Source organism: Camelus bactrianus, chromosome 5, assembly GCF_048773025.1.
Source record: "Camelus bactrianus isolate YW-2024 breed Bactrian camel chromosome 5, ASM4877302v1, whole genome shotgun sequence".
NCBI lineage: Eukaryota > Metazoa > Chordata > Mammalia > Artiodactyla > Camelidae > Camelus > Camelus bactrianus.
In genome coordinates this window covers 4,008,429-4,035,855 of record NC_133543.1, presented here as the reverse complement: position 1 = coordinate 4,035,855, position 27,427 = coordinate 4,008,429, and the positions used below count along the sequence as shown (strand labels likewise).

The 27,427-nt window shown below is 40.6% G+C and overlaps 1 long non-coding RNA gene across 3 annotated transcripts in view; it reads left to right on the top strand.

Moving 5' to 3' along the window:
* Positions 1–287: 287 nt before the first annotated feature.
* The window catches only part of LOC141577669 (uncharacterized), a 38,814-nt gene continuing 11,674 nt past the window's right edge, over positions 288–27,427 (top strand). The window contains exons 1-5 of one of the 3 annotated variants that reach the window (XR_012506903.1): positions 288–479; positions 1,317–1,376; positions 4,872–5,057; positions 7,535–7,759; positions 13,896–14,075. This is a non-coding gene — a long non-coding RNA (uncharacterized LOC141577669). Of the gene's footprint in view, positions 480–1,242; positions 1,377–4,871; positions 5,058–7,534; positions 7,760–12,956; positions 13,132–13,895; positions 14,076–14,397; positions 14,522–27,427 lie in introns of those variants that run through there. The other 2 variants (XR_012506901.1, XR_012506902.1) reach the window with 2 other exon arrangements.

Genomic DNA, 27,427 nt, shown 5'->3' with positions numbered 1-27,427 from the left:
AAACTAATTTTTGGCTTAATCAGAAGCAATGAGAAAGAGTGATAATAAAAAATATGAAAACCTTCCTTCCTTTGAAGAATAGAAATCAGGTGGTCAGGCTCACGCATGTTTTGTGCTTGACACACTTACTTTCATGTCATTGTGTATCATGATTCAGAGATGGAGTTGCTTCAGGTTTTATAGATTTTTGTTTTAACATTTTTGTTGAATTCTTTCTCCAGGCTGATGTTTCCTGTTGGGTTTGTGGAAAGAGTAGAAGGGAAACAAATTCTTTGTTTTAATTTCAGGAGGCCTGAGTTGCTGATGAGAAAAGAGTTGAGGGTGGGCTGAGGAACAGAGTGACACTCCCTCTCCTCCCGGCTGAAACTGATGAACAATGAAATCAATTAAGTGTATCAGTATTTGACCAATAGAATTCAGCGAGCCCAAACTGGCAAGTTATGCCCAATGGAAAGTACTGAATTCACCTGCAGAATTAGGTACTTTGCCAAATAGAAGCAGCTTAGAGCAATCAGAAAAATTAGTTCATAGGATGAGATATAAAAGAATGTAATATCTTCTATTTCTGAAAATTTTCTTTGTTAAGTTGTGTAGAGCTAAAATTAATTTTCAAGCGCCAGGAGTTAAGAGTCTGGGTGGTTCTGTGGGATCGTTATTCAGGGATGTGTCTAGATCCTGCTAGAGTGACTGAAGCTGACAGGAAAAGACCCAGAGCTAGGATTTGTTATCCTAGGGTGTCTTCCATAATGGTTCCATAATGGTTACATGTGGGAGCCCAAGATTAGGTTAACAAATTGTAACAGACACCAGCCGCCTGTCAATGTTCAGAAGAAAAATGTGTGCTTAGTAACTGCTTTGCAAGCAGGAGCATGTGCATCCTCACCCTTGTCTCCTTGCCTTAAAAAGCAGAGACAATGCTTTGCTTGCATAGTTGATGCTTTAGATAGCACTCTGCTCATTTCAAAGCAAGGACCCAGGCCCTCAGCTATAAAAGCTGGGCTTGTGTGCTTTTAGATAGTCTATTATCCCCAAAACAAGGACCTGGCTGGTCTCGTGGTCTGCTTTGTAATTCACATATCTAAAGAATTTATCTTATTCCCCTCACCCCATGACTTCCCTAAAGATACACTAAGCCTTTGTACTCATTGTGGATTCTACAATCTCTGTCTCCTCCCGTTTTTCCTCAAGTTCCTACTTACTATCACACAACTGTTAATGACTTTTTCCTTTCGTTATACACAGTAAATATAGGAGCATTTGAGAGGCTCGTGAAGTTGGCTCCCTACATCTTCTCTTTTTCTGGACTTTTCCCACAGAGTCTTGAATAATCATTCCGTGTCGGTACGACTTCTGCCAGCCATAACCCACAGTTCCAGGTGAGAATGATGCAGGCTTTCTCTCTCCTACCCAAGGGAGAGAGAGAAGAGAATTGAGATCTGCTCCCTTTTGGTCCCTTCCTTCCCCAGGGACACTCCAGTTCACCTGCAGCCTTCTGGATTCTGCTGTCAGGGCCTCTGTCCCAGGACTGAATGCAGCCATTTTTTCCCTTGCCAACATTTCCTGTGCCTTTTAGAAGTTGGTCTCTTCTCTGCAATTCAACCCTGGCAGATGTGATGGTGGTCAGCGTGCTGGTGGGCAGGCACCTGGGGACTCCCAGGAGCCATGCTGATTCTCCTGAGTCTCTCATTCGGGGTTACAGAACTGTCGAGCACCGGAGGAAGCCCATTCACGTGAGGGCAGTGCAGCATTGCATCACTTTCATTTTATTTTTGAAATTTCAGTGGAGAAATTATTTGTAGCAAACTGTTCCAGTTTTTTGGCTGACTGCTTTCCTCACCACCATTTCCTTCTTGGATGTGGTGCTTGTTTTAAGAACCAGGTTTCTTCTCTGGTTATTTCTAGCAGGTGGGCTTGCCGAATCCTTGATCTGCATTTGAAGCAGAATGCTTCATCTTGATGTCAAACTGATTTTCTTCATTCTGAATATTTCGTATACACTCAGCAACTGTTTCAAGTGAACTGCTCTTGTCCAATTTCGGTTAACTCACATTTGCTGATCTCCTGCTTTCATGCTGAGGGCAGTTTCTTCTTCCTGTAATAAAAGTTAGCAATTTGCATCTACTATGGGAAGGTACTGGCCCGAGGTGCTTTCGTTCTTAACAGTTTTAATACAATTCACCCATTAAAATTTACACCGGTTTTTACTCTATGCCAAGAAATGTGCATCCCAGTCAATCTTAGAATATTTTCATCCTCCTAACAGGAAACCCTGTATGTATAAGCACTCATTCCCATCTTCCCCATCCACCCCCACCCCCAGGGAGCCACTCTTCTCTCTCTGTGGATTTGCCTGTGCTGGACATTTCATTTAAATCGAGTCAATTCATGTAAATGGAACCGTCTATTGTGACTGACTTCTTTCACACTGAGTAACGTTTTCAATGTTTGTCCACGTTGTTGCCTGGGTCAGTACTCCATGCTTTGCTATTGCTGAATAATATTCCACTGTATGGCTGGGCCCCTCTGTTTACCCATTCATCAGGTGATAGGCATTTTGGTTGTTTCTTCTTTTTGGCTGTGATGAATAATGGCACCTTGATCATTCCTGTAGGAGTTTTTATGTGGACATTTGTTTTCAGTTCTCTTACGTGTGTGCCCACTGAGCAGAATTGCTGGGTCATTCAGAAACCAACTGTTCAACTCTCTGAGGTCCTGCCAGGCTGTTTTCCAAAGTAGCCACGCTGTGTTACATCTCACCAGCAAGGGCTGCTATCTCTGATTCCTGTGTGTCCTCATTAGTTCTTGTTATTCTTTTTTTAAATATAACCTTGTAGTGAGTGTGAAGCGGTTTCTCCTAGTGGTTTTCACATGATTTCCCTTACAGCTAATGATTTTGAACATCGTTTCATTGTGCTTATTGGCCATTTGTATATTTTCCTTGAAAAATACCATTTCGGATCCTTTATTCATTTTTTAATTTAGTTGTCTTTTTTGTTGAATTGTAGGAGCTCTGTTTTATTTGGAGATACAAATTCCTAATCAGATAAATTATTTGAAAATATTTTCTCCTGAGTGTTGTTTTTTCACTTTCTGGATGGTGTCTTTTGAAGCGAAGTTTTAAATTTGATGAACTCAAATTTATCTCTGTTTTCTTTTTTCCTTGTTCTTTTGGGGCAATATTTAAAATCTGAGGTATTTGATTTAAAATTTACATATAAAATATCTTAATTCTTAGGACCGTCCTAGAAGACGGGTGCTGTTGTTGTCCCCAGTCTATGGATAGGAGGCTGAGATGCAGAAAATTTCACTGACTTATGAGTGTCAAAGCTACCCAGTGCTGTGGGAGTTCAGAGCATCATGATTGTCCCCAGCATCTATGCTCCTCACCAACATGCTCCACTACTGCCTGGAATCGTTAATGAAAAAGTCTTTCCTTTTTCGGTTTCTTGTTTGTTTGTTTTCTCATTGGGAACCTCATCTCCTCATTTTCCTTTCGGATATCAGTGTAGGTTTATTTTAGGTCTCATGTAGGCAGAAGCATTGCTATCAGTTAACTTCTTTATTACTCACTCTCCGGTGATCATTTTTGCTATTTGACCTAATCAAGTCATGCTTAAGTCTTTCCTGCTCATGACACTGAAAAGAGTCATGACTTACAGAATGCTCAGAGAAGAAAATAATTGATTGATTTTATTTTGCTACCCAATCAAACCAATCAAATAAAAACCCCTGTGTTGACAAAGTCGGTAAGCCCTCCAGAATAGGGTCACTGTCTTCCTTGTGTTTCATTTGTTTGGTCACAGTGTCTGGATAGTGACTTGCTGTCCAGCAGTTTTGTGAGGATATGGTGCTCGTGAATCATTGTAAGGACAGAATTTTGACAACAGACTGTATTGGTCATTTCACGAGGGAAAAGATAATATAGAAATACTGCTCAGATCTATTTTAAAATTAAGATTGGAATGTTGAGAAGAGTTCAAGAAACCATACAAAGATCTTTTTCACTTATTTTAGATCTATCTTAGGCACATTATGATTACATAGCAGAGTAACTTATCAACTAGATTTGACAAGAGGGGTGTATTATTGATTATTTGTTTTAGTTGAAATATTCTACCTGGGAAAAAGTAATCAGTGCCCATAAATGAACAAATATGTTTGTATTTCTATGTAACATGGGAGCAGACTTCATATGTTTCTATATAATATATATGACTGTGTGTTTTAATCTGTCTGTCAGTGTATTTATAGTTTTTCAGCAATGTTCTAACTTTAGAATTCTTCTAAGAAAATCACCCCCGATTCTAGTGCAGTTTGTACTGTGTATCCTGTCTTATGCATGGGATTCCACTGTCTCCTCAGTGAGGAATTTCCTCCCCTACTGAGGTAGTAGCAGAGTTAAAGGAACTGTGATTTCTAGGCCTTTGCTCTCCATGTGTTTGCATTTGGCTGTCAATCGCGATTTTCCCTTTCTTGAATTTTCATTGTTCAATTAGAATTTTTGAAAATAAGTGTTAATATGTTGTATTTGTCTCCCTAGAAACTTGATGTGTTTGTGCTTTTCAGTTTTCAATTTCTTAAAAATGTAAATGCACTCTTGTTTTTAAGTAGTCCTTTTTCACTAGATATTTGTTTACCTCTTTATAGTTAAAATACATTTTTTCCAATGAATGAATCGGTGTGCATGTTTTAAAAGATACCTTACTTTTTATTTTCCTTATTATAACAATTATATTCATTCTAGAGAATTTAGAAAATAAGGATAAACACAGTAATAACTTAAAAATGGCCTCTAATCTCACCTAGAGATACAGTTGTAAAGCTTCAAATTGAGAATTACAAGTCCTCTCATGTTGTTCTTCTTTTTCAAGATCGTTTTGGTTACTGAGACCCTCGAATTCCCATATGAATTATAACAGCAGCTAATCAGTTTTTGCAGAGGAGCCCACTGGGATTGTGATCGAGACCACGTAGAATATACGGATCACTCTGGGGAGCACTGCCATTCCAAGAGCACTGTCTTCTGATCCAGGAATGTACGTGGCGTGTCTGTCCAGGTATTTAGGCCTTCTCTAATTTCTTTTCAGCAATGCTTTGAGTTTACAGAATATTATTTTACTTTTTTTCTTTGCCTTTATACTGAGGACAAGTGTGCAAGGTACCGGGATCAGAAGTGTATTTCAGCCCCGCCCCTTGCTGCCAACATGGTCGCTGCTCTCTTGCTTTGCCTTGTGTACAATCTTGCACAAAATAGGACCTCAGTAACTCTCTCTTGAATGAATGATTGTATGATTGAAGGATGATGCTTGAGAGTCCTTGTGATGATTTTTTCCTCCAGCCTTTCCCCAATTCTTAACTATGCCCTTTCTCTTCCTAAACTCCAGCCTGGTTTTCAACCTGCCTGTGACATTGATTTTCCCTGTCTGTAGACTCTTCCTTTCACTGGTTCACGATAATGTTAAATGTGGGCTGTGGAAACTTGCTAGATGTCAAGAAAGAGCAAATCCATTGCATGCTAGTATTTTTACAGTGTGGTATTTTTTATCGATTGAAATTAAATCAGGCTGACCCCCTGAGCCCTCCCGTGAGCTCTTTTCACTTTCCTACATCTGATACTGCTCTGGTTGCTACATGTGCCCTTCCCCCAGCCTTGGTTTTTGGGTTGAGTAAGTCATCATCAGTGGACCCCTCTCTTTAAAAGATGAAGAGAACATTGTCTCCTTCTCCCTGGTTGGGGACTTGGATGAGATGAGATACCAGATAAAGAATGGAGCTCCACCTCATTCTGACCCCCGCTCTTTCCGTTCCGTTCTCCAGAGGAAAAGAGAACAATTCAACAGTATAAAGATTGATTGTGAGCTAATGAGATAGACAAGACAACCGAAAATTTATTAAATATCCTTTCATGCCAGAAACAAATGTATTATACACACAAAAAGCACATAAAGCACGGTAGTACTGTGGTTACAAACATGGGTCTGAGATCGAGTCCTGCTCTGGAGTGACCAGTCCTGTGAGATGGAGAACTGGTAGGTCGGCTTAGGCTCTCCAGGACTGGTTTTCTGTCCTGCAGAGATGGGGCTCGCTAGGCTTCCCTCCCCCTAAGAGGTGCTGTGGGGTGTAACTGTCACGCGTGCACAACTGCTCGTTCCTCGTAAGTGCAGGATAGCATAGATTTTGCGGTGATGGCTTTATGACCGCCCCGTGTAGACTCTCAGTGCTCCAAAGGGATGCCTTGTGGTTTGGAGATGGGATTCTCATTTCTGTAAATACCCAAGGATTGTGGTATTGGGCCCTGCTGATTTGAATCTATTCTTTAGAAAGTACATATTGTAGATATATTTTTCAAGCATGTGTGCTTTATTTCTTTTATTATTTATAGTTCTACCCTCTCATCTCTTGGTGTGACTTTTCATGGAATCCAGGAAACAGTCCTAAGCTACCTGCCTCTTCACTCTTCTCCGTGGTGGTTTTCTTCCCTGACTAGAAGAGGGTTTTGCACAGGAAATTTTATTTGTTCCCCTTTTCCTGGAGTCTCTCTTTCGGTCTGCCCATCTCTCACCTGTTCATCTGTCCATTTATCTACCCACTCATTCTTCTGACTTGTTCCAAAAAGCATTTCAGGCAGCTTACAGAAGAACAGATACCAAATAAACAGGTTAGAAAATTGGGCCAAGTTCAAACTGTGAGGCTAGGAGGCGAGCCTGTGTGATGGTTGCAGCCATGAGACACACGTCTCTGCCTGTGACTTATAAGATCGACAGCATGAGTGTACCTGTTGCTCCCAGCAGACACAGGGTAACAGGGTTTGTGGGAGATGCTCCCTGGCTTTGAAATAAATAAGTGGCTCAGGAGAAGCCCAACCTTTCCAGTTACAAAGGCTTAGGAGAATATTTTGAGTGTCTTCCAAAATCAGGGTATTGCATTGTTTCTTTTGTCAGAGTTCTACGTATAGTTGGTTACATTCTATACCTGGAAATTTCTCCAGAACTTCTTACCAAGTGAGTGCCATTGCTCGGGAATGGGGTGGTTCTGCTCATTGACGGGGGTTGGCCAGAAACCGAAAATGACAGCTTCAAAGGAGACTGGGATTTGTCAGTTATGTTTTGTCAGTGCTGTAGATTTCAGGAAATGCTTTCACTTTCTCTCCATCTGAGGCGGCAGCGTGCTCTCTTAGCAGCATCAGGAGCTCAGAGCCAGGGGATGTTGGGGGCGGACTGCACTGCCGTCAAGACAGCCAAGCTAGTCACTGCAGGCGTGGTTCTTTCACATAGTGCATTTCATGTTCTATAGTAGAAGGTTTCAACAGGGAGTTAATTAACTGAGTTAATTAACATTTAATAAATATGAAGCTTTGATGAAAAGTCTGTTATAGGCAGAATATAAGTTGTGAACACTTTGAAAACGGTTTCATTACAGAAATTTCAGTAGGGAAGATAAACAGTTTATCTTATTTATGCCTCTCTTTTAAAGTAACACAGAAACAAGGCAGAAAAGGCAGAGGAGGATTTCTGTTATTCCTCTCGGCTTGCAGGTGCCCTCACATCCAGTGGCATCCGTCCAGACACCAACACTGACACTGGCCATGCTCAGAACTACCTCAGGCCTGAAGACACAAGTGACAAATAGAAGGGGGCCGCGCCCTGTTACAGCAGGTGCTCTCACTTTGTGGGTCCTTATGTAACTGCGCGGTGTTAATCAGGATCGCCCGTTCTACATTGTGTGGCGCTGCTGCGGTGTCTCCTAGTTATTTGTTTCTGTAAGTACTCGTGTATTATTCTCCAATGTGTGTTACTACACATCTAAAAATGCTTTTTACAGATGAAAAATAATGTATATTTAATATAATAAGTCTGAAAAAAGGGACAAAAGAGGCTATCCAGGTCCCACTACTCAGAAATAATAATGAACACTTTAACATCTACTTTCTGTTCTTTTCATCAGTGTGTATCAGCTCTGTCATAAAAACCAGTGAGCACTCTGTGCCTGTTTACTGTGTGGAGACCTCCATTTTCCATTCGGCTTATTACATGTTTTTCTACAATATTCTATCTCCCCTGGCATGATTTTTAATGACCAGTATAGCATTATGTCTTGTGGAGGCATTGTCCATTTTACTTCGGACTTAAATAAACTTTTAAATTCCAAGTGTACTTAACTGAAATACTGAAAAGAGACCTGTGGTGGTACCGAAAGAGCCCTACCTCCCTTCCCCTTATTTCCTGAGTGTAAAAGCTGTTGCCAATATAGTGTATATATTTCATGACCTTTATGCCTATGACATATATATATACCCATACATAGATACATACATACATATGAGAAATCTATGTATATGTGTGTATATATGCTTTTTTGAAAAATAAGGCCATACTATATGTTTTCTGCAGCTCGCTTTATTCACTCAGGGGTATATCATAGACGTCCTCCCACTCCAGACTCACCCGGTCCTTTCAGATAGACTGGAGGGGTCTCCTGATGTGCAGGTGTGGTCTCTTGTGCAAGGACACCATTGGTGGGAGAGTGCTGTGGACAAGGCCCTGGGCCACGGGGAAAAGCCGGCCCCCTCAGTGCCCACAACTCGCCGTGATTTACCGCATCATTGTCTTGATGGTGGACACTTAAGTTTTCTCCATTTTCCACTGTCAGAAAGGATGTTTGACTGGCATCTTTCTTTAACAGACATTCCTGTGATCTTGTATGAGCATGCCTTTAGTTAAGTCTTCTGGAAATTTAGTCCCTGGATGTGACATTTATGTTCATCACAGGCTACTTTCAAGTGACTAGAAATTCCTTCTCCAGTGTGGAATGAAAAATGTAGAATTACTTATGTAACCAATTCTCTATTGCTGGATATGATTTCACTTCAGCTTTTCTTCCCACCAGTGTAACCACTACATCTATTTGAACTGATTTTTTTTCTAAATGAAACGATTCCTAGAAGTGGGGTTGAATCAGTGTGTACACACGTTTTCAGAGTTTACATATCCATTGACATGTCATCCTCCAAAAAGGTCGCTCACAGTTTTTTCTCCCACAGATGGACACTAGCTACAATATCTTTTAAAAATATTTACCAATAAGATGAGCAAAAGTGCTTTTTCATTGTTTTAGTTTGCATTTGATGACCAGTGAGGTAGTGAGCATTTTTCACTCATTAGCCATCTGACTTTTGAAAAGTGAATGATCCATTTTGTCCTTTGCACAAATTTAAGTGAGGAAGCTTCTTTTTGCTTTGTGACAGCTCTTTGTATGTTATGAACATTAATCCCTTGTCTTCATCAACATCTATCACAGAGTTTTTCCTTGTCATTTCTTTCGTTTCATTTTGTTCAGTAGGTTTATATTTGTTGTGGCTCAAAATATTCTTAAGATAGTAAATGTCTTCCTTTTGGGTTTTATCTTTGTTATTATTCTTAGAAATACTTTCTTATAATGGTATAAATCTCTTATGTAGGTTTATTTAATGTCTAAGATGGAGATGATAATAGTACTTGTTATAGTGAGGAGAAGTTGAATTAATGTGAGCAAAGAGTTGTATTTGCTGTCATTAGTATTTTAATATTTAAACCACTATCTGTAATTTTTTTGTGGTCATTATGACAGGAATAGAAATTGTTCTTTCCAGGTGATTCTCTGATTGTCCCAGGACAATTATTGAATTCACAATTTGCTCTTTGATTTGAAATCCCACATGCACAAAATACTTATGTACACTAGAGTCCCTTTTTGAGCTCATGCTATATTTCTGTCAATCATACTTCCTTACTCCAGCGCCATATCTTACATATTGTAAAAATTAATTATTATCTGACAGTGCGATTTTTTTTGTTCTTTTCTTCCATCCCAAACTTTCTTGGCTATTATTATGACTTTATTATTCCTAAAGAATTCTAAAATATTTTGTTCAAGTTAAAAAAAAGTCAGATAAGTGTATTCATGGGATTTTTATTAAGTTTTGAATTATTTTTAGGAGAACTTCCATATTTACAAAACTGTTTTCCTCCATGCAATATGTTGATGTCTCTACATTCACACCTCTTATTTACCCCTCAGTACAGTCCTGTAGTTTTCTCCATGTACAACATGGGCATTAATTTTGAGTTTATTCCAGATTATTGTTGATGTTTTTCTTAATTTTGTAAGTGAGAATTTTTTGCTATTATATTTTTTAACTGTTTAAACTGACACCTAGGAAGGCAGATTCGGTTTGTAAATACTCACTTTGTAACAAATCATTTAAAATTGTAAGTATTAAGTAATTGTTCCAGGATCCTTTCTTTTGTGTTTTTAAATATTTGTTTCCAATATTATCAAAATGGTCATAGCTAAGAAGTATAGGTGTGGAGACTGATGGAGAGAGGTAGTGTGGCTCATGTACAAACTGTGAGCACTTTCAAGGCTGCCTTTAGGCTGGAGAAGCCCCAGAAGAGCCCAGGTTAGACCAAGGGTGGCTTTTTATGCACTTGAAAGCCAGCTTTCCTACCTGTATGGTGAAGCCTGGTGGGCGTGGCAGGTAGATGATCAAGGTCTGATCAAGGTCATTGGCTGCACAGAGCGCTGTGTCTGTGAGAACTGGAGTCCATCGCCATGGGAAATGCTTGGTGCCAGGAACACTGCAGGGGAGCTGGGGAGTCTGTTTGTTAAGGATTTTCCAGTCCTGGGAGTTGGAAGATCAGACTCTGCATTCAGATCTGAGTTTGAATTCATCCTCTCTTGTTTACTGGTCCTCTGACTTTTGTCAAGTTATCTACCCTCTTTGAACTCCTATTTTCTTATCTCTCAAAATAGGAGAATTACGGCCTGCTGCTAGAGTGTTTGATCAGGATAAATGATTTGTTTCTATAAGATGCCACGTACAGTCACAAGCTCAGTGAGAAATGGGCTGTCACCTCTTCATCTGCAACTCAGTGATCGACAGAACATCGGGGCAAAGCCAGCCCGTAATTTGTTTGTGATGCAAGTAGGAACAAAATTAATGTCTTGCCTTTCACTTGCAGTATTCTTATTCCTTTGCTTCATTTACTTCTTTCCTCCTTTCCTTTCCCCTCCTCCACCAAAAGATCCTGAGACTCTCTCAGAACACTAGATTCAAATTACTTTAAAGGGTGTCTCATCCTCATGAAATGACAGTAACTTAAAAAAAATCTGTACAGATCCCAGACGTCATTGTATTTGATTTACACACACACACGCACACCCACCCACACACACAATCAGCCTACATACCACTTGCTGAGGGAGAAGGACCAATTTTTCTGAGTTTTCATTCACTGAGCGTGAGAGCAAAGTCTCTTACGCAGACTTTCACCTTGCTTAGTGCATGGTGTTTTTAATTGGATTTCTGCTTTGTGGCCATAGAACTATTCTTATAGAAGAGAGGATGTGGAGACATAGACATTCTGCTGAGATATTGGTGTCAAAATATTTGAGTTGGAAAGGACTTAGGACAGCATAGAGTCGTAACATTTTATGGGTGAGAATCCATGATGGTGTAACTTGGACAAGAACCCGGGTCTTCTGTCTTCGTGTCCACGTGGATGAAGAGGCAACAGGGAGGGAGATGGCAGGGATCCTTCTTGCTTGAGTTCCAGGGTCTTGCTAGTTTTCATTGCTCAGCTGTCTTTAGTTTAGGTCCGTGTGGCCTCTCATGGGAAGGTCAATCTGTCCTGAAAGACTGAGTTTCTAATCAGCAAAAAGCCCTGGACCCACTCATATTTCCCAGAGTTTTTCTGCTGTCCTGCTGACAGTTTATATAAATGATACCTAAGAAACTACTGGATATAAAATCCTTATTGTTATCTTTTGCCCTCAAGTTCCATAGGAATGGGGTGCCGTCTCAGGCTGTCTAAGGCTAGATCTGAACAAAGATAGGGTGATAGGCTGTGCTGCTGGACCCTCCCCAGTCGAAAGGGATTTCCACCTTAGTTTTTAGAATCAGACAGATGAGTTCAAATCTTGCCTTTACCAGTTATTAGCTATGTGAACTTGGGGAAGAAACTGTACTTGTTTGTGTCCAATTTTCTTTATCTGTAAATAAGTTCAGTATTTATTTTAGGGTTTTTGTTTTAGAATTGAATGAGCTAATTTCCTCATTTATACCTAAAATACTGATCGCGTGGTTCTATGCTGGTGCCTTGGTAAAAGATTACTAAGGGACTCAGCAGTGAGAATGCAGGTGGGGGACCCCTGGATCATAGAGCTTATATTCCAGTATATGCTTGTAAAAAACTGGATGTGCAGTGGATTTTTAGTAAATGTCCATTCCTTTCCTTATCCACATTGATTGTGTATATATCTTTGTACAATATATGAACAATTTTTTATTGCAATTTAAATATCTTTGTAGTATTTAAATTATGTAGCTATAACAAAATACGTGAAATAAAATGATTTGTCTTTTATTTTCTTTTCAATATTCAAAACAAAATAAAATAGAAAAGAAAAAAAGGTTTTGAAGGAGTAGAAATAAATTTATTTCTGTGGAATCAATTCCCTATGTTAGGTTTTTTAGTTGTGTTGTTAAACAGCATATAAAATTGATAGGTTGTGACTTCAGTGTTGATAGCTAGGTGAGTGTAGTTTCTTTTTGTGGTTGTCTTTGATGAATTATTTGAACTAGATCATAAATGATGTGCATGTTACATATTGGAAACGAGGAAAGAGTGGAGACATACTACCTCCAATGCAGTCATCTTGTTACCAAGTCAAAACTCGTACTGCTTGCTGTATGACAGGCCAATAAATTGGGAGATTGAGGTGTTGGAGCAAGGAATAGTGACTTTATTTGAAAAGCTGGCAGACCCAGAAGATGGCTGAATGACATGCTGGAGAACCGTCTCCCCCAAGTCAGAAATCAGTCCGCTTTTATACTAAAAAGGGGCGGGGATGTGGTTGGTTGTTGCAAACTTCTTGCGGTACGAATTGTTTCTTCTTGGAATTCTTTGTTCTTGCAGCTGTCCACGTGGGTCAAATCATGGTGCCCCTCTTAAACCTCCAAAAAAAACCAAAGATGATTTTCTATTTTGCAACTTGCCATCTCAACATAAGTGCAGAAGAGTTAACATCGTGAAAGATCAGAGCCCGGATAATAGGCTCTCCTGGATATTTCAGGCTAAAGGCAACTTTCTTTTACAAAAGGTACAGAGCTAATAAGTCTGAGCCTCGAAAACAGCAAAGGTTTAAAGCCAAATGAACAGATCTAACATGCAGTCAAATTTATTCTTTTCTATTACAATTTCTTTTCCCACCACATAAATAATTTTAGTAAGAAACATGAGCAATTTTTTTACTTTTGCTTCTTAGTAATGGATAAGTGGGCCAAATACATTTATGAGAGCAGGGATGCTGTGTGGGCATTGGGGTCACAGCAAACTCTTGTTGGGGGTGGTCGACTCTGCAACATGTCTGATGCCCCGTGGGTGTTGGTGAGGGACCCCATAACCAGGGGTTCTCTTCAGGAACCAGCATATGGGCATTGACCTCTGGAGACCTTTTTCAGCTGCCGGAAATTTTTTCAGATAATGTGACTGAAAAACCACTTCAGCTGGTGATAATTAGGGAATAAAGGAAGAGGAAAAGGGCTTGGATTAGATTAGAAGAGAAGGACAGAATATCAGGGAACCTGGGGGCTTGGCAGTGGGTCCTTGGGAGAGAGGGGAGCAGAGGTGGGGAGGGGCACGGCTCTGGAACCAGCTCCTGCACCTGTCCCAGGGCCCAAGTCACACAGCTTTAAATTGGCCTAGGACGCTTTCCTGTCTGGATGTCACCCTGGGCAGAACCTTGAGAATCGAAGGTAAGGGGTGGGCAGCACTCACCTAGGGGATCACTGAGGACTTCGTTCAAGTCCACGGTGCCTTTTCTTGTCATGTGTCTTCACTTGCCCTTTATCTTAGGATCTGAGGAGCAGGAGCAAGGAACGCAGGGAGAGATTCAGGAAGACATCTGACTGTGTTAAGAGACGACAGTCACAGCCACATGGGGAGCGAGGACACTTGCAGCAAAGTAAAACGACTTCACAACTATTGCATCAGAGCTGCCGGTGTGAGAGCGCCTAAGCCTGTCTCAGAGTGCAGGGGACAAGTGGAAAGGAATGGTAAATTTCCACTGACAGTTGAAATTTTGTTAAATAGCCTGCTACTGTTGCTTGTATCACTTGACTGAATGCAGGCATATTTCTATGGGCATTTATATGTTCACTCAAAACCACCAGCCACTCTTGCCCCCATCGGGGATGGGCTTTCTCAAGCACAGTGTACCTCCTGCTTGGGTGGGCCATGCTGCGGGTCCTCGCCTGGGGCCGGGCTGCTACAGGGCACTGAGTCCCCGAGGCACGGCCTGCGAGACACGACAGGAACACCTCTGCTCTTGACTGAGGGCCTCCGTTTCCCCCTGCAGTGTAAGAATGCTGGTGACTGAGTTAGAAGCATGCTTCGAAGCTGTCCATGTCCTTGCCATCCAGAAGCGGAGCCTGGGAGCTACCGAATTTCTCCAGAATGCGGTTTACATTCATCTTCGACAGGTGAGTTTATGTCTTTTTACAAGTGGAGGAATTACTGCAGTTTTCCTGGAACTTACTCACCACTAGTCCATCTGATTTTTCTGTGCTTGGATTCAATATGGCATGCTAAAAATTCTGGAGTCAGATCTTGAAACCCTGATGAAGAGGATTATTTTATTTCTTTATATGATAGTGTTTTACTTACAAAATTCAGTTTTCGGTTCTTTCAAAAATTTTTTGGGGGGTTGGAGAAACAACTTTGCTCTTACCATCTTTGTGACCTGTTGCTTTGTGCCTCTCACCTGTCTTCTGTCACTTCTGAGGCGGTTCCATTTGTGACCCTGTCCGGGTTGTTCATGGTATAAAACATAAAGTCTGTAAAACTACAGTCCCATTTACTCCGAAGACATTCCACAAATACTACTTAAATCTGGGTGTGGTTTTAAGAAGACAGAATCATTAGAACATGTACTTGCAGGTTGCTAGTGCAAAATCCACAAATCAATAGTCTAGCACAACATCTAATATCTTTCTAATCTACCTTGGATTTGTATGGATAAGTGAAGCAGTTTGCTCAGAACTCAAGACCAGGGTTAGAATACAGGCTGGTGTAGCTCAGCAGGTCCTCCCAAGCTGATGCTCTGCCAGAGGGCGGGTCCTAGGGGAGAGGGCGTGTCCTCCCCTCCCTGAGCTGACAATTTGATGGGCAAGACCTTCATCAGGTGAAGAACCTGACTTTCTTCTAAGAACAGTGGGTTTGAAATCAGTCCTAAAATCGTGGGAGTGACACAATCCCATTTGTCTCAAGTAGGGGAGAGTGGCTTTGGAGCCACTTGGGAGACTCGTGAGTCCAGGTGGGCAGTGTTGGTGGCTTCCACTTGACCGGTGGGATGGTCAGTGGGTAAAAGCGAACAGATTGAAGGCAGGTTTAGATGGTAAAAAGGAAAGGATGAATGCTGTCTGTGAAGGTAGGATGGAGGAAGGAACAGGTTTCTGGGTGGATTAATGAGGTAAGTGATGGTCCTGCTGTGCTCTGAGGAGGGAAAGCTGTAGAGGGAGTTCTGGGGGATAACTGATGAGTACAGCTGTGGGTAAAGTGAAAGGCTGTTATATGTGTGGTTTGGAAGCTCAGGTGAGAGCCAGTAGTGAGTAGGGGGAGGGGAGAGAGACTTTCAAATCACTTTGTCTTGTGAACATACAAATAAGGATGAGTAATGACACACTTAAAACCTCTATATTCTGTATTTAAAGCCCAGTAACATTTTGCTATATTGACTGCAGAGGTTCTTAATGTTTTTTTAATAGAAATAAAATAAATAGAAACAAAATAGTGGAGATAATGAACATCTTAGAGTTGATGTTTGTCCTTGTATGTATTTTCATACCTCATCTGTTTATAACCATAATCTACAAATAGATCGCTTGCTTAGCATAAGAGTTAAACAGAGGGACGTGACACACAGTGTTGGGGCTTGAAGCTGATCTTCTCGGGCAAATTAAGTCACCTCTCTGTGCCTTAGTTGCATCTTCTGTGACTTCCCCCCGGCCCCTCATCACAGCTGATTTCCTAGACTAGATGTTGGGAGGGAGGCTGCTGAAGGGAATAAGAAGTGGCAACTTCTAGGGATATTGAAGAGAGAGACAAAAACAGATTAAAGCCGATAAACTGAGTAAAAGTACCCTCAAAAGAGAAAGATTCCCGCAGTGTTTTGAGCCCATTAGCGTAAGGGAAACAAAATCAGGTAGACCCAAATCTCTTGAGCATGTGAGTATTGTGGGTGGGAGGGTGTCATCAGAAAAGGGTTAAGAAAAGGCCTTTTCATTTCCCTAGACGTTTCCAGTAAGGATGGGGAGCAGAAGAGAAAACCCCCTGCTTCACAGTGGAAGCTGCTGTTTTGTGCAAAACTGACCAAAGTATGGAGACCAGTCATCAGCGGTGCTGGCAAATGAAGAGACTTCGGGATTGGGTGGGGCACTTGCTGCTACTTCCAGGTGACCTGCTGGCTGGGGGCTGTGAGGCGGGCAGTAGGTTTGCAGGGTGACCCGGGCATAATCCCTGGCTCTGAGGCTGCTGGTCTGACTAGCAAACCTGGGCACGCGCAGTCCTAATGGGGCAGCTCGGGATGTGGCCTGGGACACCTGCTGAGCTGAGGGAGAGAAGAGGGCTTCCCTAAGGGGATGTCATGCGGAGAGTGGAAACGTCCTCCTGCAGGGGAGGAAGAGCCTCTGAACAGGGTGCTGGATGCACAGGCAAGACCAGCCTGAGCACGGAGGCTTCTGGGAGCCAGAAATCATACAATGGCCCGAACCGCTTGTTCCTGCCAGACTGCAGGGAAAAGATGCTGAAAAATTAGGCTAGGGTCAGACGCTGTGGTGTTTTATGAATGCCAGTAAAGGACTGGTCAGGCAGGCACGAGAGAACCCTGTGGGCGTCCCAGCTGGGGCGTCACGCCGGAGGGAAGAACAGAGTTATAGACTTTGCCACTTATTAGCTGTGTGACTTTGAGCAAGATCACCCCGCCTCTCTATATATATATCTTCATCTTTAAAGTGACAGAGTGACAAGCTCGTGTAATCAGAAGGCTTAGTTTTGCTCTGATCCTCTTTGTCCAGTCCTGTCATTGCTGCCCTGTGAGGTTCTGCAGTGGCTGCTCTTACCCTGAGAAGGGAGGGCATAGAGGGACATTGTAGTGCCCGAGGGCAGGAAGAGGTTGCTTTAAAAGCAGACATGTTGCCGCCTGCAGCTGCAGGCCTGCAGGCAGTTTGGTTGAAGGTCCTGCAGGGGACTTTGGAGGCCTTAGGTCGTGGAGAGTACTTTGGAAGCCTTAGCTTCGTCTTAAGTCTTGTTTTCCCTTGCGGACCGGATTTGCCTTTCCAGAGTGATGCTGAAGATTTGGGCTTCTAGTAAAGCTGTTTTCAGAGATGGGTATATACGTAAAATATCGTATAAAATAAAATGATTTATTTAACTTGTGGGACTTCGCAGCTTTTGGGAACAGCTCTGTTGTCCTGGTCTTCACGGAGGACACCAAGGTTCAGCAGAGCGTGTGGGAAGGCAGGTAGCCTGCAGTGCTGCTGCGGGGTGTTCTCCCGAGTAAAGAACTCTGCTGAGTTGACTCTTCTCTGAGTTTGGTTGCCAGATGAGCAGACAGCAAATTAATGAGTTCTGGTGGGATTGTATAATGACAGGAAAAAAGAGGAAACCGTAGTTTTTCCAGACTAAAACACGCTTTTGTTTCCTGATCCAGTGTGTTCCATTACATAATTGATGAGTTGTGTCTATTCTGGGACTTCATTGAAATAAACGTTCAGCCTAAATGTTAAGAGTTATGTTTTATTTGGCTGGAGGACTCGAGCCTGGATGGCAACCACTCAGATCACTCTGAGGGACTGCTCCCAAGAGGTAGGGGAGGAGCTAGGATATATAGAAGTTTTACAATAAAGACCAGGTAGTTGGAACAATAAAATATTGCTTGTTATCTAAAGAAAACCAGATATCTCAAGATCAAGTATTTAGTGCTTTTCTATGTATGGGAGTAAGCAAACATTTGTGTCATTGAATTCATCCCTTTGGCAAGTACCTAGCTATCTAAGGCCAGTATCCTGTCCTTTCTTACTCTGATTCCGCTCAGAGGGCACCACTGTGAGTGGCTGAGAGGCTGGGCTGCAGGCATGCACTCGCTGGGGGTGGCAGCAGCAGCTGATGACTTGGTTTCAGCCTTCTTTGTTTACTGACATGGTTGCAGTATTTTCATTCACAGTGCTCCCCCTTGGTCCTAAATTCTGCCAATATTTTGAGAGACATTTCATGACCAATTTTGTCCCATGGTGCTAGGATGGCTCAATCCTAGTTCAGGTGAAGAATCTTCTGAGTTGCCATTCAAGGTGTTAGTTTTTTATCAGGCCCTGTTGATACTAAAAATTCTCTGGATCACCTGTCTTACTTGTTTGTTATGATCCAGGAAGTGTTTTCCCTTCATTGCTCATTGCCATACCTAGAATCACACTATTACAATTACTTTATTCAGGGTTATAAATTTTATCTATTTCTTCAAGATGTTTAGCCATCATCAATTTTGTAGGCCTAGTTACACTTTGGGAAATGTAACAGACAATTTTATAAAATAGACAGGATATAAGTAATACAGCTAGTAACGTTAATAAAGTCACGATTAAGAATTTAATAGTCGGGAAGTTGTATTTTGGGGTTAAAATTTTGCTTGTGTTTCTGATTGAGTTTGAGTGATCTTATGAGAAAGTTCATATTTATGGTCAGTCTCAGAGCAGGTATTAATTGGTCAGGTGAGGTCTCCCACCTTGTAAGATCAACAGAGGCCTAAACAGAACTATAATTTCTTTTTAGAATAACGTTTCTGAGGGCTATCTAGTTAGAGCCTTGGAGTAGGGAAACCCACCAAGGTAACACAGAAGAACTAGACATAGGTAATTTACCATAAACTTAACAATAGGAGTAGTTCATAATCAAAGGTAGGAGAAATTATCACAGTAATTTTTATGCAGCCCTGGTATGGTGTCTTGGGTCAGCTGTCTACCTCAGATATCGTCTTCTTCTCATCCTGGCCTGGTAGCTTTTTCTCCATTTGGGCATTGTTTTAAGGTGAGCAGTGCTCTATAGGCCAGTGCATTGCAGGGGCTATTTCTGATAGGAAATGAACCCGAAAGTCCGTTTCCTTCAGCTTTGGTGTGTATGGTCTATTTAAGAGTACCTGATAAAGGGTCCTTCCATTCAGGTTGGAGACAGTTCTTTAAGTCATGCCTGTTCCAGTTTGTATAATCCCCTGGCTGCAGGTCATGGGGCATTGGAACTTTACCCAAGGATAGATTAGTAAGCTTCAGAAACAAGGCTAGAGTATCCTATTAATAATTCAGTTAAACTGTACAGCAATGTGACATAACAGCAAGGAATGTTTGGGAAGTGTGTTAGTAAATACGGACGTCAATTAACAAAACTAGAATTTAATATCCACTAAAATATAATCTTTTTTCTCTCTAAAGTTACCCTATTTTTCTCAAATAAAGCCATGTCAAGATTAATTTATTTACATGTTGTCTGATTATTTGATCATATAGGCTTTTTTAAATTGGCTGTGTTGGAAATTTTAATTAGGAGTCTCAGGGTAGAATGTTAATAATGTTTGCTAAGGCCAGGAAAGACCCATCAACGGCTTGTCATGGATTTCTGCCTTACAAATTTAGGTAAATTCTTTTCTCTTTAAAATCCTTAAAATACCTTGAGATTCCTATATCTGTTAGGAGATGATCTTCCTCATTTGTCTGATAGAGCCACTGGGGACCTAAGAGTTTTTAGTCTATTGAGGGATCAGATAGAGAGAAAAGATAACTGTTCCAAGTCTGATTACATAGGTATAATTTATCAAATTGCTTTGAATCATAGCTAGCTTAAAGAGAAGAGATTCTTTATGTCTGGGAAACAGGTTAAAAGCCAGTAGTATTTTAAACAAAATCAAAATTTATAAACATATTCACCAGTTTACTCAGTCCCATGTAACTAATTCTTTTAATCACAGTTTTCATTGGAAATTTAAAATTTCTTACCCAGTTTAGTTCACTGCTATAGTTTGAAATTTATTAGAAATCAATAAATCTCCTTGAAGAGCAAGCATTTTGCAAAACCATCAGAAGACAACCATTAACTGTCTATAAATGACAAAAGATTTAAAATCATGGTTAAACACCGTTACACTATAATCGATAAAGAAACCTGGTCACTATACCCAGAATTATCACTGGTACCATTTCAGATATACCAGAATTTTAGGGAGTCCATATAATTTCTAGAGTATCTATATTAATAATATTTTCTCATACAATATAACCTTAGAAGATTTATTATTCATTTGACAATACCGTGTTATTTAACATGCCAAATGAAATTTACTAGATTAAAATCTCTCTTTGGGATGTTTCAGGGGCCCTCTGTAGCATCCCAAACTTAACTGGAGATTAAAAGAACTTTAATTAGAAATTGATATTTGGAGAGCTTGTTAAAGGTTTTCAGAACACTTGGTCAGATAAACATATAGATCACTGTAACGTAGTACTAATTCATTAACAAGAAAATGCGTCAAAGGTAATGGCAGAACAGATCAGTTAAGTGGTATAAGAAGCTTTACAATCTGTTACTGAAGGTGGATTAACATTTTAAGAAAAAATTTTCCTCTTAACAGCGAGAAAACCAAATCTAGTCTTGTACCTGCTTACTTCTAAGATTCATTTACTTTGCCCAAGTTGATTCTAAACTTAGCCAATTCCGACCACGTATGAAACTTTCCTCAGGGTTCCTCTTCTACAAGCTTTCCATAGCTTTCTCTACTCATATTAGTGTGTCCCTTATTTTCTCTTCCATTCAGAAGTAACCAGCTTCAGGAGAAATTCACTATTTTTCATTAACAAAATATAATTCCATTCTTATATCTTCCTTTGCACATTTATCTTACTTTCCTAGGATACTGAGATCATTCCCTTAATAATAGAGACTATTTCAGGGTGGCATCATCCATTTATTAGTATTTCTAAACACCTTTATTTTCTCTGTAAGAGGAAGTTACATGTTAAGTAATTCATATTTCAATCTTATTTTATCTGAAAATGGCATAGCTATTTAATAAAATCCTATCATTTGACTTAATTTAGCACAACTCTAAAATTTAAAGATATCAAACATTTAGAGATTATCTTAAGCATACATTTTAAAAATATATTTTAAAAATTTACCCAAAGCTCTCATCTCATTTACAATTAATTTACTTAAAATTTTACCACACCACATTACTTTTTTTTTTTCTTGACAAATCTGCAACAGATATAACAGGATCTTATTTGACTTTCATTAAACCTAGGTACAGTAAAAGCATTATACTTAATATTGATGTCTTTAAAGATGTCTATATTAATTAGAACATTCTTAAACTAAACAATATCAAATATTATCTTAATATTGAATATTTTCCAGTTCACGTGACACTGAAAATCAATTTGTTCAGTTTTTATTTTAAAAATACTTAATTTTCAAGCTCTTATTTTTTACGTCAATTAAGCAGATCTCTTTGACTTTGATTTTTTTTAGCTGTAGAAATATCTCACATCAATAATGTGTACACAGTCTTATAAACAGACAAAAGCTAGAGATCTCATAGCTTCACTTTAAAACTTACTTATAAGATAGGTATAATAATAGTTGGAGTAAAGTGAATTTGCTTGCTCAAATCACTAAGGCTTGCTATTTATGAAACAGACATTTAAGATTTCTTGACAAAGTCTGAAGGACACGTCAGAGTTCTGAGTTCTAAAATGCCAAAAATTTCTTGGCCTTAAATTTTATTTCGTTGAGCTAATTAGGCTCAGTCCTAGGTCACTGTTTGCTGTATTTCCATTTCTGATCTGCAAGACAAAGACACAATCTTCCAATTCCCCAGAGAACTGCTCTGTCACCCAGACCCAATTTTCTCTCCTTAATTGGCATTTTTTTATCAGTGAGAAGAGCTGTAAACAAAGAATTCCGTGTTTTAAAACCTTAAGGTTTAATTTATCATGTTTTCCAAAGCTTGCATAAGGCATTTAGTAAGGTCTCTTTTCCTTGAGTTATAAGTTAAACCCAGGGTAAACCTCTTATTATATTTTTTATTAGCCACTGAATATTAGTTTTTAGTTTTACGTTATACTGGACGGCTCATGTAACTCCGTTGGTTTCTTTTACTTTGTTCAATTAATATATTCTGAGGGACAGATTTGTGCCCAGAATTATAACACCAAGAAGGGGAAGCGTTTTTCCATTGAAACAGATCTATCCCACAACATAATTAAGCAAAACTTTTATATAAAGACCATTTAAATATACCAATTTTACAGACTTTTATCTCAATTTTATTAAATCTTATACCTTTAAATTTTATATTTATGTTTTAATCAATTCTTATTTCTAGAAGTAGTGCCAGAAGCCTTTTTTTTTTTGTGTGTGTGCATTGTATCTAATTTTATAGAAAAGTCTCTAGGATGCCCAAGTTTCAGCCAAAGAGCTTAGACTCTTCTCAGTTTTTAATTTGATTAATTGGTCTGTTGTCCCAATCATTGATCAAATATTTCAGTCTATATATACATATATTTTAAACTGCGGCAAATAAAACGGACTTGTTTGAACTTTAATGTTGGGGGGCAGTAGGTGATCTCTTTGGCCCTTTTTTTTACTTTATGTAGTGTAGTATCAAAACCTTGTACCTAAATCCAAAAATGTCCATTTTATTTATCTCATTCAAAATAACAATATAAAAATATTTATCCACTTGGGATAAGCCCCTTATCTTTTATTTTTTGACCATTTAACAATCCTTTTTCCAGTTATTCAACCTAATTAACATTAATAATTCTAAGTTTTTATTAGCATCCCTAGAACCATTTATCGGAAAGGAAAAACACAAATGTAGCATTTCAAACCAGTTTTATTTTTTTCACTAAGTTCTTAGCTTAACCATTAGATATATTTTTCTACCTTTAAAATTGATTTTAATAGATACCAATAAAACAGCTGTTTATAATGAGATCTCTTTCAACTTTCACCAATTTAAAAGTTTTTCCAAATTAAAGGATCCATCATATGGCCATCAATTTATATATATATATATATATAATAATATATATATTATTATTATATAATATATATATAATATATATATAGTGATTTTAAACCAATAAGATGAAGAGGCTCTTCCACATGAGGGTGGGGGTGTTGCCTAAATAAAATTCAAAGGTTTAGTCTTCAAAAGCTAAAGGCGTTGTGGTCCAGGCTGATGAAACAAAGTTTAAGATGGCAAAATATCTGACAATTGGTACAAAGAATTGCTTATAATCCCAATTTATTTGCGTGGCCACCATATGTACACAATACTTGAACCTTTTGTATGGCAGAGTCCAAGGTTTCCTTAAAAAAAAAAGTAAACTTATATATACATACATACACACACTTAAAACACCCAGAGAAAGATAAAACGTTTACATTTCAAGGACACAGGAAGAGAAATCCAAGTTCCCCCTAACGGGGATTTTGTTTTTATAAGTTCAGAATTCCAAAAAATGTTTTTTATCAGGCCTGGTTAGTTAATTTCATAGTGAGTTTTTTTTTTTCTAACTCCCAATTAATGCTGTAAGTTTTGTACGTACATAAACCTGGCTGGGGTAATAGTTGGAGGCTGGCAATCTGTCATTTTTTCTTTTCTTTTCTGTTTTTTATTTTTTTTTTTGAAAGTTCTATTCCACATTGTAAGGTCGGGTTCTCAGAATAAATTTGCTAGTAAGATTTCCCTCAGGGACAACTCTATGGCATGAAGTCTTTGCCTCTACCACTCCTGCAAGATTCTCTGTCACCAGAGAAAGCTGTTACCAGCCAGGATGAGGATCCCATTTTTGGAGTTGAAAGGTTACTCATAAGAGTTTTACTTTTATCCTGAAAAATTCAATGGAGGTAACCAAATTGAGGAAAACATTAGAACAACCTCTTACCTAACCACTCAGCCCTGAACCCAGTGTCCTTCAACTTGGACACACTCGGGACGTCTCCACTGGGTGAGTATTTTCCTGGTATGTTTCCACCAGCCCCTCTTCGGACGTCTCCGCAAAGTGGGTATTTCCCGTTATCTTTCAACCAGGCCCCACCCAGTATGTCTCCACTGGGTGGGTAATTCACCCCAGTATCTTTCAACTGGAGGGCCAGTTACCTGGAAACACCACCAAATAAAACTCAGGATCATCAAACAATATGTGATTTCCGAGAACCAAGAGAGACTCACCCAAATTCATCTGGACTCCCCGAGGAGACAGATGGTCACAAAGGGCCACTTATGGTACCAAGGTTCCAGATACTTGGAGAGTTCAGGTGGAGAAAGTCTGCTCTGGGTCCCTTCATGGTGTCCAAAACTGTTGACTGAAATACATGTGCAGCCTAAAAGTTAAGAGTTATGTTTCATTTGGCAGGACGACTCGAGCCGTGATGACAGCCTCTCAGATCTCTCTGAGGGACTGCTCCCAAGAGGTTGAGGAGGAGCTAGGATATATAGGAGCTTTACAACAAAGACCAGGTTGTTGGAACAGTAAAAGATTGCTTGTTATCTAAAGAAAGCCAGGTATCTCAAGTTCAAGAATTTAGTGCTTTTCTATGTATGGGAGGAAGCATATATTTTGGACTCCCTGAATTCATTCTTTAAACAAGCACCTAGCTATCTAGGGCCAGTATCCTGTACTTTCTTATTCTGAGTCTGCTCAGAGGGCACCATTGTGAGTTGCTGCAGCTGCTGGGCTGCAGGCCTGTCCTCGCTGGGTGTTGGCGGCAGCCGCTAATGACTTGGATTCAGCATTCTCTGTTTACTGACATGGTTGCAGTATTTTCATTCACATTGTAGTATTTTCATTCACGGACTGATTATGGATAACCTGCAAACTTGGAAAGCAACCGAGATGGAATTACTGCAGGTACCTTCTTCTTTAATAAGCCGTGTGCAAACATAAACAAGGAAGAAGCATACATTTGGATTTGGTGGTGTAGGGAAGGGTTTCTGCACATTACAGGAGATCGCAATTCAGAATTCCTTAAGTCCACCTTTCTTTTCTGTAGTGGTTTCTGAGAACAGTTTATGGTAATTAACCAACATTGACAAATGGTGGCACACATTGCATTTAAGAGCTGGCCGGCTGCAAACTTGTGTATTGGACAGGTGGAATTCATAGGCAAATGGTCAGGTGGATGGGAGAGAGATGGAGCCTAGGCCTGGGCCCAGATTCTGGTTTAAATCGGCATTTCCTCACCATACGGCCTTGGACTAGAATGCAACCTCTCTTAACCTGTTGGTGAATCTGTGAAATGGGCATGATAATATTCGTTTCTTCCTGGGATTGTTGTAAGTTCTAAAGAGTATTGTAGCACACATGAAGCACTTAACACACTGGCACTTAGCAGTGTTCACTGTGTGCGGCCGCCCCGCTTGGCATGTGTCAGAGCCGTAAAGGCAGCATGTGTCTGTTGAGGATGCACTGGTAGCCCCTTGAATAGGTTGTGAATATGGTGATTCCCTTTAATCTTGGTAACTCTGTGTGCCATGGGCAGTTATTTTCATGGACAGATGAGGAATCTCAGGGTAAAGAAGACTGTGTAATTTGCCCAAAGTCAGACCATAATTTTGGGTGCAGGGGCCTCTGTTCAGCATGGGCCCCAGGGCCTTCTGCCCTCTCCATTCAGCACCAGAACCAGATGTGGGGTCGGATGTTTCCCAGCCCAGAATATCGGTCAGGCCGCAAGACACACCTGGCTCTGCACTGCTTGAGCAAAAACTCCAGAGGAGAGGAAGTTACAAAAGGGATAATCATAAAAACAGATGACAGCAAACTGTGACCAGCACTGAGAAGGAAAGGAACACGCCTCGCAATGCAGAGCTGCGAGCTTTCCCGTCGGGGCTGCTCTGGGGGCGTTCATCTCAGCTAAACAAAATCTGCTGCTGCACCAAGGCAGGAAGGCAGGGAGAGTGTGGCCAGGTAGACAGGGCCTTGTTAATCATACACATTCCCCATTAAGCTGCAGCTGTCACGGGCACTTACCTAGTAAACAGATGTCTTCCATAATCATCACGCACTTTTCTTGGTAGTTTTATTGCCCCACCTTTGAGATGAGGTCATTGAAGCTGAGCAGTTTGCTGCATGCCCGTGATCACCATGGAAATATCCCCACTGGTCTTTCAACCTAGACTGGTGTGGCTGTCATGTCCCAGCCCTGTGAATGGCATCGTGTTGCTTCTCCCAAGTGTCCCAAATGACTGACATTGATATTCTTAATTCGTAGGAAATGGTATGTGACAATAGGAGAAAAAGGTAGTAAGAATTTGTTTGGAAAACTAGAACAAAATCCAATTCTTCCCCAGATGGGGGAGCGTACCCTGTGTCACTCACCCCACTCACTGCGTGTCACCTCCTCCCTGCCGTCTCCGCATTCAGAAGCCACTCTGAGCCTTTGAAGAACATTTTGCCTCGTGACACTGTTGACTAGGACCTGCGACCTCTCTGTCCCTGGTTAACTCTCTCTTCAAAGCCATTTAAATTTTTTGCAGGCTCCTCCGCTCAGATGTAAGAATATTCTCTTTCAACTTCTTGATGCAGCTCCTTAATGAAGATCTCGTGAAGGAAACTTAGTCAAAACCTGGGAGGTATGCACACAGTGACTGCAACCTCAGCACTTTATGAAGTTCAGAATCAGATTTGTGGGTGACTCAGGAAAGGCTTTTTTATGGTAACAAGGGGAAAGTGAAAGGATGCAGGCTGTGTGAGACTGAAACATCTCGGTCCCAGCCAGCAAGACACCTGCGTTCAGGATGGTGTGTGGGGAGTGCAGAGTTCTCACAAAGAAAGAAGTGTTGGGATGGGAGGGAGGACAGTTAGGTACTTTACTGTGGAGGGAAAAAGTGGGTTAAGCATTTCCTGGTTGAACAAGAGGACTGTGACATGATGTGCTTGTATTTTGGAGAGAAGGGTTTTGTGGGGACAGGCCTAGGGAGAACGCTCTGTGGCTGTGGAGTCAGCACAACAGAGAAACACAGAACCGTGCAGACCTCAAGGCCCCTGCTGGGGAAGAGGCTGCCCTCCGATTCGAGCCCTGGGGGCAGCTTCTGTCCCTTAGCTGGGGCCTCAGAGCTCCCTTCACAACCCAGTCCTGTTGATACAAGAAATAAAATGTGAGGCATGAGAAGGGCTGTGTCCCAGGCTTTGGTTGAGCCCCTGGGTTGTGTCCCACCAGATTTTGTTCCTTGGCTTTGTGCAGTAAAGTATTCAAGAGCAAGCCAGTGTTGAGGAAAGGTAGATTTATTCACAGAGACACATTGAAAGGCAAGAGAAAGTCCACGAGGTGTGGGGTTA